Here is a 12,500-nt window from a genome sequence, read left to right as displayed (position 1 = left end):
TCCTTTTCTCAACACTACCACTACCACTTGCGAAACTAAGTCTTTTAGGACCCATGATTAATGTAAAATACCGTAAAAGGATGAACGTAAAAAATCACGATTAAAACACAGTTAATAGCAGAACACACAGGGCACAACCACACGAAGCCGACAAGAACAGAGGAATGTCCCAAGCCATGCTAATTGAGGGTCCCTCCGAGGTAGAAATGCTGCCTTCTATCGGCGGAAATAAAAAATACATCCGCCGCTATGAGTACCATCTACAGTACGTGTACAGGTATTGTTTACTTCGGGTGTCGAAAAAAAATTCAGGTGTAGAGTAGGAACGTGTTCAAATTGTACTTCGCGTGTCGAAAAATTCGGATAGGCTATAACCAGTATGACGAAAATTGCTTACTTCGTGTGTCGAAATAACATTTGGGTGGAGAGTCGAAAAATTGCTCGAATTTTACTTTGGGTGTTGGAAAATTCAGATGTAGATATGTTCGTGTGTAGAGGTTCCACTGTACTTTAATTTCTAGCAAAACTGGAATTCGCTAGTAGAAATAGACGAGTGCTAGCTAGTTTGGTATTTTTCTCTATATGTTTAACAGGGGCTGGGGCATAATAACTTATGTATCAGTCTATTAATATGTGAAGTATACCTCACACACTGAGTCCATTGTTTACATCTGAGAGACTGAAGAACACTTATTACGCAAGCATTTTTTCCCATGGTTTGGGGAGCTTTCTGTGCATTTACAATGACGTATGTGTCAGGTGGTTTTTTTTAAACCAATTAACAGCTTACAAGTACTTCTTCCTAAGTTCCCGGATGTTGTTGTACAACAGTCATTTTTTTCTTACCTTCCCCTTCTGTTTCAACTCAACCACCATCACATAAAGAAGTCTCCAAGGCGGAACTTAAGGGAAGTATATCAATTTATTTTGAAAGTCTAATTTCCTTAATGTCGGCAAATGATTATGATGGAAATGCTCTCTGTTTAGTGTAAAGTTATTGTTATTTATGTGAAATTGAAAAATAACCGTGAATTAAGGTTTCAAAGGTTCAATCTGACTCAATTTTTTGGGAAGACTAGCACATTTCTGCTGAAAAGCTTCTGTAAAGATTGCAAAAAAAAAAAAAAAAAAAAAAAAAAAAAAAAAAAAAAACTTTTTGTCAGTCATAAAATAAGGAATTATTTGTGGTTTACTTTTGCATCATGTAAGGATTTATTTGTGATTTACTTTATCATAATAAAAGGATTTATTTGTGATTTACTTTTAGTTTGTGACCTGGAAAGGGGGTCCAGGTAGCGGTTGTGACTTGGGAAAGTTTGTGACCTGGGAAGGGGGTCTGGGGGGCTTCCCCCCCCCCACTAGGGATTATGACCTAACCCCTGACTAGGGGTTGTCACCTGGAAAACACTAGGTTAGGTTAGGTGGGTTTGTTAGGTTCTGTACCGTTCTACAAATCTCAAAAGTGATAAATAATCACGTTCTGGCCTGTTTTCAGCTGCTTACATGAACCATATATTAAGCCAACTGGTTATCTTATGCTTATTTTGCATTTCTAACTATTATCATTGCTGCAAATCACTCGTTTGACATGTCCCCACCCCAAAAAAAAACATGTTTCCCACTGGGGTCCTCCATAATTGTCTTCATATAAGAGATTCCAAAAACTCATGAACAAGTGGTTTGCCAAAATAATCGTCAGAAATGCATAAAACACAAGATAGCGAGTAGGAAAAATATGTGGCTTATGTATATGGCTAGAAATTAAAGTATCATATATTAACCATGTTTTCCTGTAGTTTTAGTGTGCAGTGGAGAAGGAAGTAGTCAAACTGGTTGTTTTGTTTGTTAGCAGTTGAAATGAAGGTCAAATTCAGTTTAATAACGTTATTTACTGTAGGAACACATATATTTTCTCTTCGAAATGTTTCCCCATCCGTAAATATAATTTTACCCTTATTTCCCATTGTCAAATTGTCATAAATAACTAACCAATTCTTCACACTTACGAAACGTTATTACCAGAAGTTTATGGGACTACGAAATTAAAGCTTTTTTAAGAGACATGGAGGTTACCGTCTAGGAGAGGGCGGCACGTTTGACCCCGAAAATCACTGTGGTCTTGAGGGGGCGTAGCCCTCCCCTCCGTAGGGTTAGGTAGGGATACAGGGCCCTAGGTTAGGTTAGTTTGTTGTACTAGGTTCGGTAGTGTCCCGAAAATCACTTTCCTCCTCCTCCCCCCCACCCAAAAACCCCGATTCCCAGTAGGTTTATGCTTACATTTTGTGTAAGCGTAAGACTTAGTTTCCTTTTTATTAATTTCCTCATATTTCCATGCGATGTGCAACACCAATCTGGACGTTTTTTGCCGTTTTTGGTCGTTCATACTTGAAAAACGGGTGCGGCCTTCTCCTGGACATTTACCAAAATGGGCATGGGAGATATGAAATGAACCTATCTGCTATCTACTTTCCCGAGATAAACTATGAAGTAAAAAGAATATGGCAATGCCAATGACTTACTTCGTAGTCTGCAAATAATGCAATCTATGAAGCTCACATCCCCAGATTAGAAAGGAGGAAGCACCATTCTTGAATAGCTTCATTTCATGTTTCAGGGCCAACTTCAATCAATTTACTTCATTCTATCGACCTGATGCTGACATTTCACTTTAGGAGATAAACACTATAATAACATTTACACACATGATCTAGTATCTACAACGAATGATCCAAGCAGACAAAATTTGGTAGTAGGAAGTTTGAGTGTCATAAGATTTGTGAAATTGGCATCGCATCGACTATTCGACTTTGGTTTGATCAAAAGTGAAAATAACGTAGAAGAAAAGAAATTTTAAAACTCAAACAAAACTCTTAAAAACGAATTTAAAATAATATTTTCAAAATGAAATTATGAAGTTATTTTATTTTTATTAAATTTTGATAATATTTATTATACATATTCAAATAACCATGAGTATTTTATACATGCATAATTTTTACATGAGATTCTATTGCCCTCTCAATCAGCCGTTGCCCGTTGGTAAGTGTCAAGCAAAACTCTTTAAAACTAAATAAGAAATATTTCCAAAATAAAATCATGAAGTTATTTTTATGTAAATTTTGATAATATTCTTTATATATACTTTTCTTAATCAGCCGATGGTAAGTGTCAAGCAAAACTCTTTGAAACGAAATTAAGAAACATTTCCAAAATAAAATCACGAAGTTATTTGTATGTAAATTTTGATAATATTTATGATAAATATTCAAATAACCATGTGTACTTTATACGTGCATAATTTTTACATGAGATTTATTGCTAGTTATGATATTGTATTACCCTTTCTTAATCAGCTGTTGAATGTTGGACATGTCAGTCAGAGTGTGTTGTTGTGATTGGTGGCAATGTTGGCTATATTTTAGTATAATCTATAAAACTAAAGGCAAACTAAAAGCAAGGAGAAATGTAGTGTGAAAAGGAGCATGGAAATTTAATGTCCAATTTGTGGAAGAGGTTATTCGCTGATTCATGTTAGTGATATCTTCAAAGCTGTAATGGAAACTGGGACTTGGAACCTTAAGGTAATATAAATTTCATACTGTATAAGTAGAACCCTTATAATTACCCATGATATTTGAGCCAAACTTTTCTTTTATAAGAGAAGGATGCTCTTATGAATTGAATTTTCCTTAAGGTCTTTGCATTATTATACCAATATCATAGTATGTTCAATTTCAAAATTACCGTTCAATTTTCCCCTTGAAAGTGTTAATGATATTTTTGGTAAATTTACTAAAGTTTAATCCTTTTCGAATAAAAGGATAAAACGGAGTTTGAGCAAAGCGAAAATTTTATTTTTGGGTGATATGGCCATGTCGTCCTCAAGGAAGGTTCCTTTAGGTAGCTTTCAAAAGGATATTTGGCTACAGTGTTACTCGCAGAGAATGGACCACAGGTCTCCGGAATTGTAACTCCTGGCGCGAGTATCCTTAAGAAAATTCTTAAGGATATCGCATAATATCAGGGGACTTATTTCTTGATAAGACATATGGCAATATTACCCCCGAATAGAGTTTTCGCTCTGAGGGGGAAGAGTGCCGAAATTGAACGGGAGCAGTCATCAATGTTACCTGGTGGATCCCCTTTCCCGTACTACTACGGCGCAACAGTCGCAACTCATTCCTTGTTGCAATTAAGCATGGATGGCTACAGATAGAGTAGTTTCGGGTGGGGATTTGTTACATATACGTATACTCCTTTTCTAAAAAGGAGGGCGGGTCAATCAGGACGACATGGCCATATCACCCAAAAATAGACTTTTGCTTTGCTCAAAATCCATTTTTTGGGCTCAGCCATGTCTTCCTGATGGAATTTTACCAGAGAATTACTTGAAAGTACTATATCTGTGGGTTTGTATAAGTGCCTGTACCTTGATTCAGCTTCTATATTGTCACCCATACCATATGATGATACCGTTATTCGTCATATCCGCTAAGTTTGAAACTAACTTGGGCTTCCTGCCCCCTGCAGGGAATCTGTCAACACTGACAATAGAAGTGACAAGGTTTTGTATTTGTGAGAATAAAGTGGAATTAATTTACCACAAACATGTTCACACATAGAAGCAACTTCAAGTATTTTATATTAGGAAAATAATTAAGAGACTCTGGCTAGTTTTATTTGGCTACGTGTGGGGCGAATAAGACGCAAATACATTTTTAGTATTTATTTGTATAGACAAAAATAAATACAACAACGAATGTATTAAAATAGAATTCTTTACTACATAAACAACATTCTTAAAGTACATATATATTTATCACCTGTAAGGGAAGAAATATATATTAGTAAGGCCACTCACAGATTTTGTAAAATTATTAAGATAATTTCTCTTAGATGTTGGATATGTTCAAACACTGCGTACGGATGTACACCCAGCACTGGTGTTATTGGTTAGATTTTACACCTATAAAGAAGAGTCCAAGGGTCACCAGGGTGACCCTTAATAAAAGGTATTACGGTAAATGTCTAGGAGAAGGCCGCACCCGTTTTTCAAGTATTAACGACGAAAAACGGCAAAAAACAACCAGATTATTGTTGCACATTGCATAGAAACATGGAAATGAATAAAAAAGAAACTAAGACTTGACTCTTACATACAAAATGTAAGCATAAACCTACTACTACAATTATGGGGGACCCCAGTGGGAAGCGGGGTTTTTGGGTGGGGGGAGGAGGAGAAAAGTGATTTTTCGGGGCACTACCGAACCTAATACAACCAACTAACCTACCCTGGGGGTCCTGTACCCCTACCTAGGCCTACCAGGGGGGCCTCCGCCCCCCTGCGACCCCCCTTAAGGCCACAGTGATTTTCAGGGCACCACCGAACCTAATACACCCACCTAACCTAGCTTAGGGGCCCTGTACCCATACCGGGGGGTAGGGCCCCTCCCTCCCTGCGACCCCCCCCCCTTAAGGACACTACCTAACACATCCATCAAACCAAATCCAAAGTGATGGTACTGCTGTATACATCGTTATACTATCACCATTATAATATACTCCATAAATTAATGAAGCTTACCTTAAACTGTTGGTTGATAAAGATGTGCTGCTGCTTTGAGGAAAACGTGAAGCCGTTGCGAAGGTTCCTTGACATGCAGGACAATTTTAATTTTGTTAAATTAAATTGTGTCTCTGGCACAAATCCACTAGTTTTTCAATATTCCCCGAATAAGTTACAACAAATTCATTGTAAGTTAGGAAACAGTCAGGACAAGAAGATGGAATTTCAACTTCTTGTGCAACATGAGATGACGTGCTTGCTATGGTCTCCATGTCTAAAAAATTTCAATGCCGGGGTAAGATAATGTATTGTCGCGCTGTTGTATTGTCGCGCTGTGATTGGCCAAACATGTATGATGTCATAGTGGATAGGCGCTGTGATTGGCCAAACGTGTAAGACTTCATAGTGGACTAGTTTGTCTGTGGATTATAGTGGTTACAGGGCTCATTTGAGCAAAAACAAGACACAGTCAACAATAACAACAGACTTAGAAAAAATCTGGGAGGAAGACAAGAGTAGCGTGAGTTTGATCGTCGATATTTCGACTATTATTGATTTTCACTAAATTATCTCACTCGTATACCACTATTTACATACATTCCTACACATTCTAGTAAAAATAAATTGAATATCACTGATATCCTCATGCGGCCCTCTCCTAGACATTAACCGGTATTACACTTAAAAATGTTAACACCTTTTCACCCTGTCACTGTAAAGTCCCAAACAGTTCACTGTTCATCGCAGCACTAGACGACAGGTTTTATAGCACTACCTGCCGCCACCACAAAGTGTTTTATTTCATGCACTTGCTTCGCATTATGTTAATAAAAGACTCTAGAGGATTTCCAACCTGCATATGACCGTAGTCTATCAAAGTCCATATGCTGAAAGAAGTTCAGCGAGGAAGCAACTTTTCTCGGATCATGACCTGGGGGTGTACTGTCAGGATCCGCTCTGCGAATAAAGTAGGTGAGCTTCGCCCTCAGTTGTTTCAGGGATAAGTTTGATCTTGAGGTTTTGCCTACGAAGAGCTGTCCTTCCTTGAAGTCTGAAGTTCTTCAAAGATAGACTTTTAGACACTCAACTGGACATAGAGAGACATCATCCTTCAAAGGGCAGATTCTCTAAGGACCCCACCTTTTGGTGGGTACCTCATTTTTGGCGAGAAATGTAGGTTCGGAAAAAAGATTCAGTTCTCCCTCTTCTGTGAACTGAATATGGCCCTCGTCTCTTGATATGGCTACTATTTCACTAACTCTAGCCCCTGAGGCTATAGCGAACAAGAATATCACTTTGTGTGTTAGATCCTTTTGGGAGCAATCTTCATTGTTCAAGTTCGAAGCATAAAGTAAGACTTTGTCCAAAGACCATGAGATGGGCTTTGGAGGGGCTGCTGGTTTAAGTCTAGCACATGCCTTTGGAATCTTGTTGAAGATTTCGTTCGACAGGTCCACCTGGAAGGCGTATAGAAGAGGTCTAGTCAAAGCTGAATTACACATAGTTATCATGGTGGCAGCCAAGCCTTGTTCGTGAAGGTGGATGAAGGACAGGCAGAAGTCTATCAAGATTTCTGTCGGCTTTTTTGCTTTAACAAAAGAGACCCACTTCTTCCAAGATGATTCATATTGTCCTCTGGTTGATTTTGACTTGTATTCTTCTATAAAGTCGATGCAGTCTTTTGAGATCCCAAACCTTTTCTTGACTGCTAAGGTGAGAAAATCATGAGATGTAGGTTTTGGGTTCTCAGTGATGAAGCGTAGACACTCGACTTCTGAACCACTTGGGATAGAACTGGGTTCGGTAGAGGAAACAGCCTCAGCCTCAGTTCTATCACTAGAGGGAACCAATTGCTCTTGGGCCTTTTGAGGGCCACCACTGCTGCTGTCCCCTTGAAGGATCTCAGCTTGTTGAGGACCTTCATCAGGAGATTTGTTGGTGGGAACAGATAGATATGACTCCATCTGTTCCAGTCGAGGAACATGGCGTCCATTGCTTCTGCCTGAGGGTCCTCATAGTTTCTTGTTGTCACTTGTTGCTAAGAGCTCGATCTACAATTCTGGGACTTTTTCCAAGATGAAGGGGAATGAGTCTGCGTCTAGGGACCATTCTGACTCTATCGGCTTTCACCTGGATAGAGTGTCCGCCGTCACATTGCGGAACCCTTGTAAGTGAACTGCTGATAAATGCCATCTTTTCTTTCTTGCCAAGCGAAAGATGGCCAACATCACGTGGTTGATGTAGGGCGATCTTGAGCCTTGTTGGTTCAGACATCTCACTATCACTTCGCTGTCCAAGACCAACTTGATGTGGGCTAATCTGTGAATGGATAGCTTCTTCAATATCAGGAGGACTGCCATGGCCTCCAGAATGTTGATGTGAAAGGTCTTGAACAGGGATGACCAGGTCCCTTGAACTTTCCTTTGATGGGAGTGACCTCCCCATCCTTCCGTTGAGGCATCCGTGTGGATGACTACCGACCGTTGAGATGGTTGTAGAGGAATAGTCCTTGCTAGGCTCTTGACCTTCGACCACGGCCTCAGAATCGATCCCAGTAAGGTCGGTGTCGGTCTCTGTTGATCTCTTCGAGCGTTTGATGCGTATCTTCTCCAGACTCCTGACACATCCTTTAGCTGTGCTCTTAGCACTGGGTCTGTTACTGCTGCGAACTGGAGAGAGCCCAGTACTCTTTCCTGTTGGCGTCTTGATATCCTGTTGGATTTCAGTAGTCTCTTGACAGAACCCGCGATCTCTCTCCTCTCTTTGGTGGAATGGAGAGGCGGTGTGACTGCAAGTTCCAATGGATTTTCAACCATTGAAACTCCTGAGCTGGAGAGAGGCGAGACTTTTTGTAGTTGATCTTGAAGCCCAGATGTTCCAGGAACTGGATCACCTTTGTGACTGCCTGCAGACAAGTAGTCTTGGATGCTGCCCACACCGGCCAGTCATCCAGGTATGCTGCTACCTGAACGCCTTCTAAGCGTAGCTGTTGTACGACTGTGTCCGCAAGTTTCGTGAAGATCCTTGGGGCTATGTTTAGTCCAAAGGGCATGGCTCTGAAGACATACTTTGTCTTCCGTAGCTTGAATCCTTGGTAGGAGGAGAGGGGGAGGCTGACTGGAAGGTGCCAGTAAGCATCTGCCAGGTCTATTGAGACAGGGTCCTTATGTGTTGTAGGGTTGACATCCTGAACCTGTTGTTCTCAATGAACTTGTTGAGTGGAGACAAGTCTAGAATGACTCTGAGTTTGTCTGAGTCCTTCTTGGCACAAAGCAGCCTTCCCTGGAATTTGATGGACTTTGCTTTCCTTATAACCTTTTTGTTCAAGAGTTCTATGGTATATTCTTCCAATAAGGGGGTGGAGTGTTGGAAGAATTGAGGAAATGAAGGTGGAGATCTTTTCCATTTCCATCCTAGTCCATTCTTGATTAGGCTGTGGCCCCTGGGATCGAAGGTCCAACGATCCCGAAAGTGGAGAAGTCTTCCTCCTGCCTGAAGCTTCTCATTGCTTGGATGATCCAGAGGGTTTGCTACCCTGACCACATCCTCCTCTTCCTCTTGGGGGGTTTCTTGAGGATCCTCGTCTAGACCCTCAACCTTTCGGGTGAAAGGTAGTGGTGTGCCCCTCAAAACCTGGGTTAAAGGCTGGTGACTGGGCTACCAGCTGTTGAGGCACCATCTGGAAAGTGGTTTGCGGCTGAGCAACCATTTGGGGCACCGTGGTCATGGTTACTGCAGGATGTTGTACAGGTCGAGGAGGTAGTCTTGGCTTCTTTGTCTTCCTCTTAGGTTGGGGACCAGCATCAGGGGGAGATTTTCTCTTGGCAGAGATGCCCCACTTTTGGAGAAGGTTCCTATTCTCATGGCGGCTTTGGCGACTTACTCTTGGACTGCTTCCTTTGGGAAGAGGTCCTTGCCTCAGATACAGGAAGGGATCAACTTCCTGGGCTCGTGTTTGACCGTTGCATTGACAAACACAAACTCTCTGCAGGCCCTCCTGGCCATCACTAAAGCATACAAGTCCTTGACCAGAGTAGCCATGTGCATCTTGGCTAGGACTGTATACATGTCTGGGGTGCTTGCAATGCCTGCACATATCTCCATGCAGTTCTGGAGGGACAGAGAGGCGGCTAGTCTCTCTTTTGTCTCCTGTTCTCTTCTCTTCTCAGGAGAAAGTCCGACAGCTTACGGAGGTTCTCATTGAACTGCTGTCCTGCAATGTCCGCGTCGAGCTTTGCTACCAAGAAGGTTAGGTGGACCTCGTTCCAATCCTTCTCGCCCGTGGGCAAGGCCAGAGAAAACGGCCTACACTCCTCTTGCGTAAGATGTGGTTTGCCTGCATCAACTGCCTCAAGCACACTGTGGAGAGCTATCGATGTGAAGGGGAAAGCTCTGGATGAAGGAGCAAGGAAAGTAGGGTGCTTCTTGCTCAATGCAGAAACTCTAGAGTTTGTATAGCCTGCCTTCTTCAGGCTCCTTGTCAAGAGAGCCTGTGCCTTGTCCTGGTAAAAATCCGTGACCACCTTGGGTTCCGTCTCTTTCTTAGCTGCCGGCTCACTCTTCATCCGGATGAAACATTCTGGGTAAGCCGAAAGGTTTGGCCAGAATTGAATATCATCAAGGGAGATGCCCCCATCTTCTCTGAGATGTAGAGTTTCCCATTCATCATGGGCATGAACTCTGCATACCTCCAGGGATTGGTTTTGGAGCATGGTGGCAGGTCAGACACTTTAGGCTGCTTGTAGGACCCACGAGAAGCAACTATGCGGCTTGCTTCCCTGAATTCCTTCCTCATCTCCACGTTTTCTTTACGTAGGGTATCGATCAACTGCTGGATCTGGGCCATAAGTGCTTGGCCCAGCAGGTCTGGTTGAGGGGTTGGAGCTGAAGGAGTTGACGGCACAGGCTGAAATGCCGACACAGACAGAAGAGGGTCCTCCGCTTCTGTCCGCTCGAGATCTTCCTCCTCAGGTGGTTGGGCCACCTCTTCTTCGGGGTCTTCTTGAAGGAGACCCTTTTCGGTGTCCAAGGACACTTCTGACATCCTTTCCTGATGGATGTCCATGCTTTGTAGAGCCTCATTGATGTTGGTCTCTATTGCAAGTTGTTCGCAGGGAGGCCCAGGTTGTACGTGAGGCACGACTGCATCAGCTGTTGCCTTAGGGAACAGCAGGCTTCTGATCACGTCGCTTGGTAGGTACAGTCCCGGAGAGTTCTTCTGGAACCCTCGTACCCACTTTCGAAGCGTTTCCCTCGCAGTATCCCTCGACTCCGTCGTCTTGGGATCGCCGAAACCCTCGGTCATCAAGGCCGAGCAGTCGTTGCAATCCTTGGGATCCCAGTATCTCAGGGTTTCAGTTGCGATGGAGCACGGGGCATGAGACCTGCACATGTTTTGGCCACAAAAGTTCTTACTCTTGTGGTTACAGTACATCACATCACACTTCACCTTGGGCACCTACTGTAAGGAAGAAAAAGGTGAAATGAGTATGGGGTAATTTATCACACTGATGAATTAGATTAATGCATTAAAATTAGCACTTACTATTATCATTATAGCTTAGGATAGTAAGCTAGAAAGATAATGGGAAAGACACATATCTGTGTCTAATGTCCAGGCAATTGCTGTGACTTCCCTCTATATTAATATTTAAGATTTCCTTATTAGGGAAGTCTAGGGTAGAAGAGCTCTAAAATATAGTGATAAAGTTAGTGTATACTAGCACTAACCCTCCCACAATTGGAATATTTATCTCGTAGAGTAAAGATATTATGTTCTGATGACCTATGGCTCATCAGGATATTGATGGAATACTTTACTTCAACATTATTTAGCGGTCTTAACAATGGACTGTGAAAGGATACACAGAATATGTTGGAAAACATACTACTGTACATTATATACTATAGTTTTCTAACTGTTGTATGTTACTGTATTGCAGAAATACTGGCTACTGTATAATTTTATACTGTAGTTCTGCCAGCATGCTACCGGCTAGGCTAGTACCTGACGGCACTAGCCGACATAGATAGAGAAAGCATGGAGAGAAGGGCTACTGTATTATTATAGTTATGTACAATAACTAGGGTTGTAGGGACTACTGTCTCTACTGCCTTCTTCCAGAATGAGGATTCAAATGGAAGGGGGGAATGTAATAATTCTAGCTTCCATCCAGCAACAGTATCTGTTGTCGGCTGCTCTGCCGGTTCCAGGGTTAGTGGATGGTAGTCCAAGAGAGGACTGAAGAATACTCAAAGTTAAAAGGGTCTCCCACCGGCAGCCATCAAGGCCGACTCAACCTTTCCTGGAGCCTTGCTTCCGTGGGGTGGAAGGTTGAACAGCAATCAAGCAGCCTTTGTAGGAGTCCGGCTGGCATTGCAATTTGCCCGGCAAGCCGGGAGATTGTAGAATACCGGCCATAGATGTTGCGACGGGCTAGGCCATCACTAAAGGACAGAAAGGGGAAGGGAAAGGGTCTTATATTTTCCATAGAAAGAAGGCGCCATGCCTGTCTCCTACTATCGGCAACAAACACAGAAACATAGTTTCTATACCGGCGCCGTCTTGGGCGGTAGAGGAATAACGATTCCTCAGCCTAAGACCTTGCCGGATATAAGACATGTCTTCTAAACCACAGGGGAGAAGGTGGCGGCAACTGTACTACCACTTTCAGTTGTGGACTAGGGAAGCCGTGTTTCCTATGCCTGCAACTGTGAAACCGGCAGGGGAATGACTAGAGTTGTCGACAACAAGACTGGATACTCTTGAGTTACTGTCGTAATTCAAAGATGGGATACTCACCGGCAAAGAGGGAGGACAGAAAACACTACCCCAGTCAAGCCGGAGTACACTACTCTATGGCAAGACCAAGATAAGGTTGTCGCCTAATGGCGGCACTCAGAGGGAAGGAAGGGTTTATCTTTAAATCTCTAA

At 42.4% G+C, this 12,500-nt stretch overlaps 1 protein-coding gene across 1 annotated transcript in view; it reads left to right on the top strand.

The window, feature by feature from the left end:
- Positions 1-3,381: 3,381 nt before the first annotated feature.
- The window catches only part of LOC137630592 (uncharacterized), a 71,091-nt gene continuing 61,972 nt past the window's right edge, over positions 3,382-12,500 (top strand). Inside the window, exon 1 of the mRNA XM_068362165.1 lies at positions 3,382-3,581. The gene's annotated coding sequence lies outside the window, so the exon portion shown is untranslated. The remainder of the gene's footprint in view (positions 3,582-12,500) is intronic.

Source organism: Palaemon carinicauda, chromosome 38 (genome assembly GCF_036898095.1).
Source record: "Palaemon carinicauda isolate YSFRI2023 chromosome 38, ASM3689809v2, whole genome shotgun sequence".
In the NCBI taxonomy this organism is placed as follows: domain Eukaryota; kingdom Metazoa; phylum Arthropoda; class Malacostraca; order Decapoda; family Palaemonidae; genus Palaemon; species Palaemon carinicauda.
This window is presented reverse-complemented; position numbering and strand designations above follow the sequence as displayed.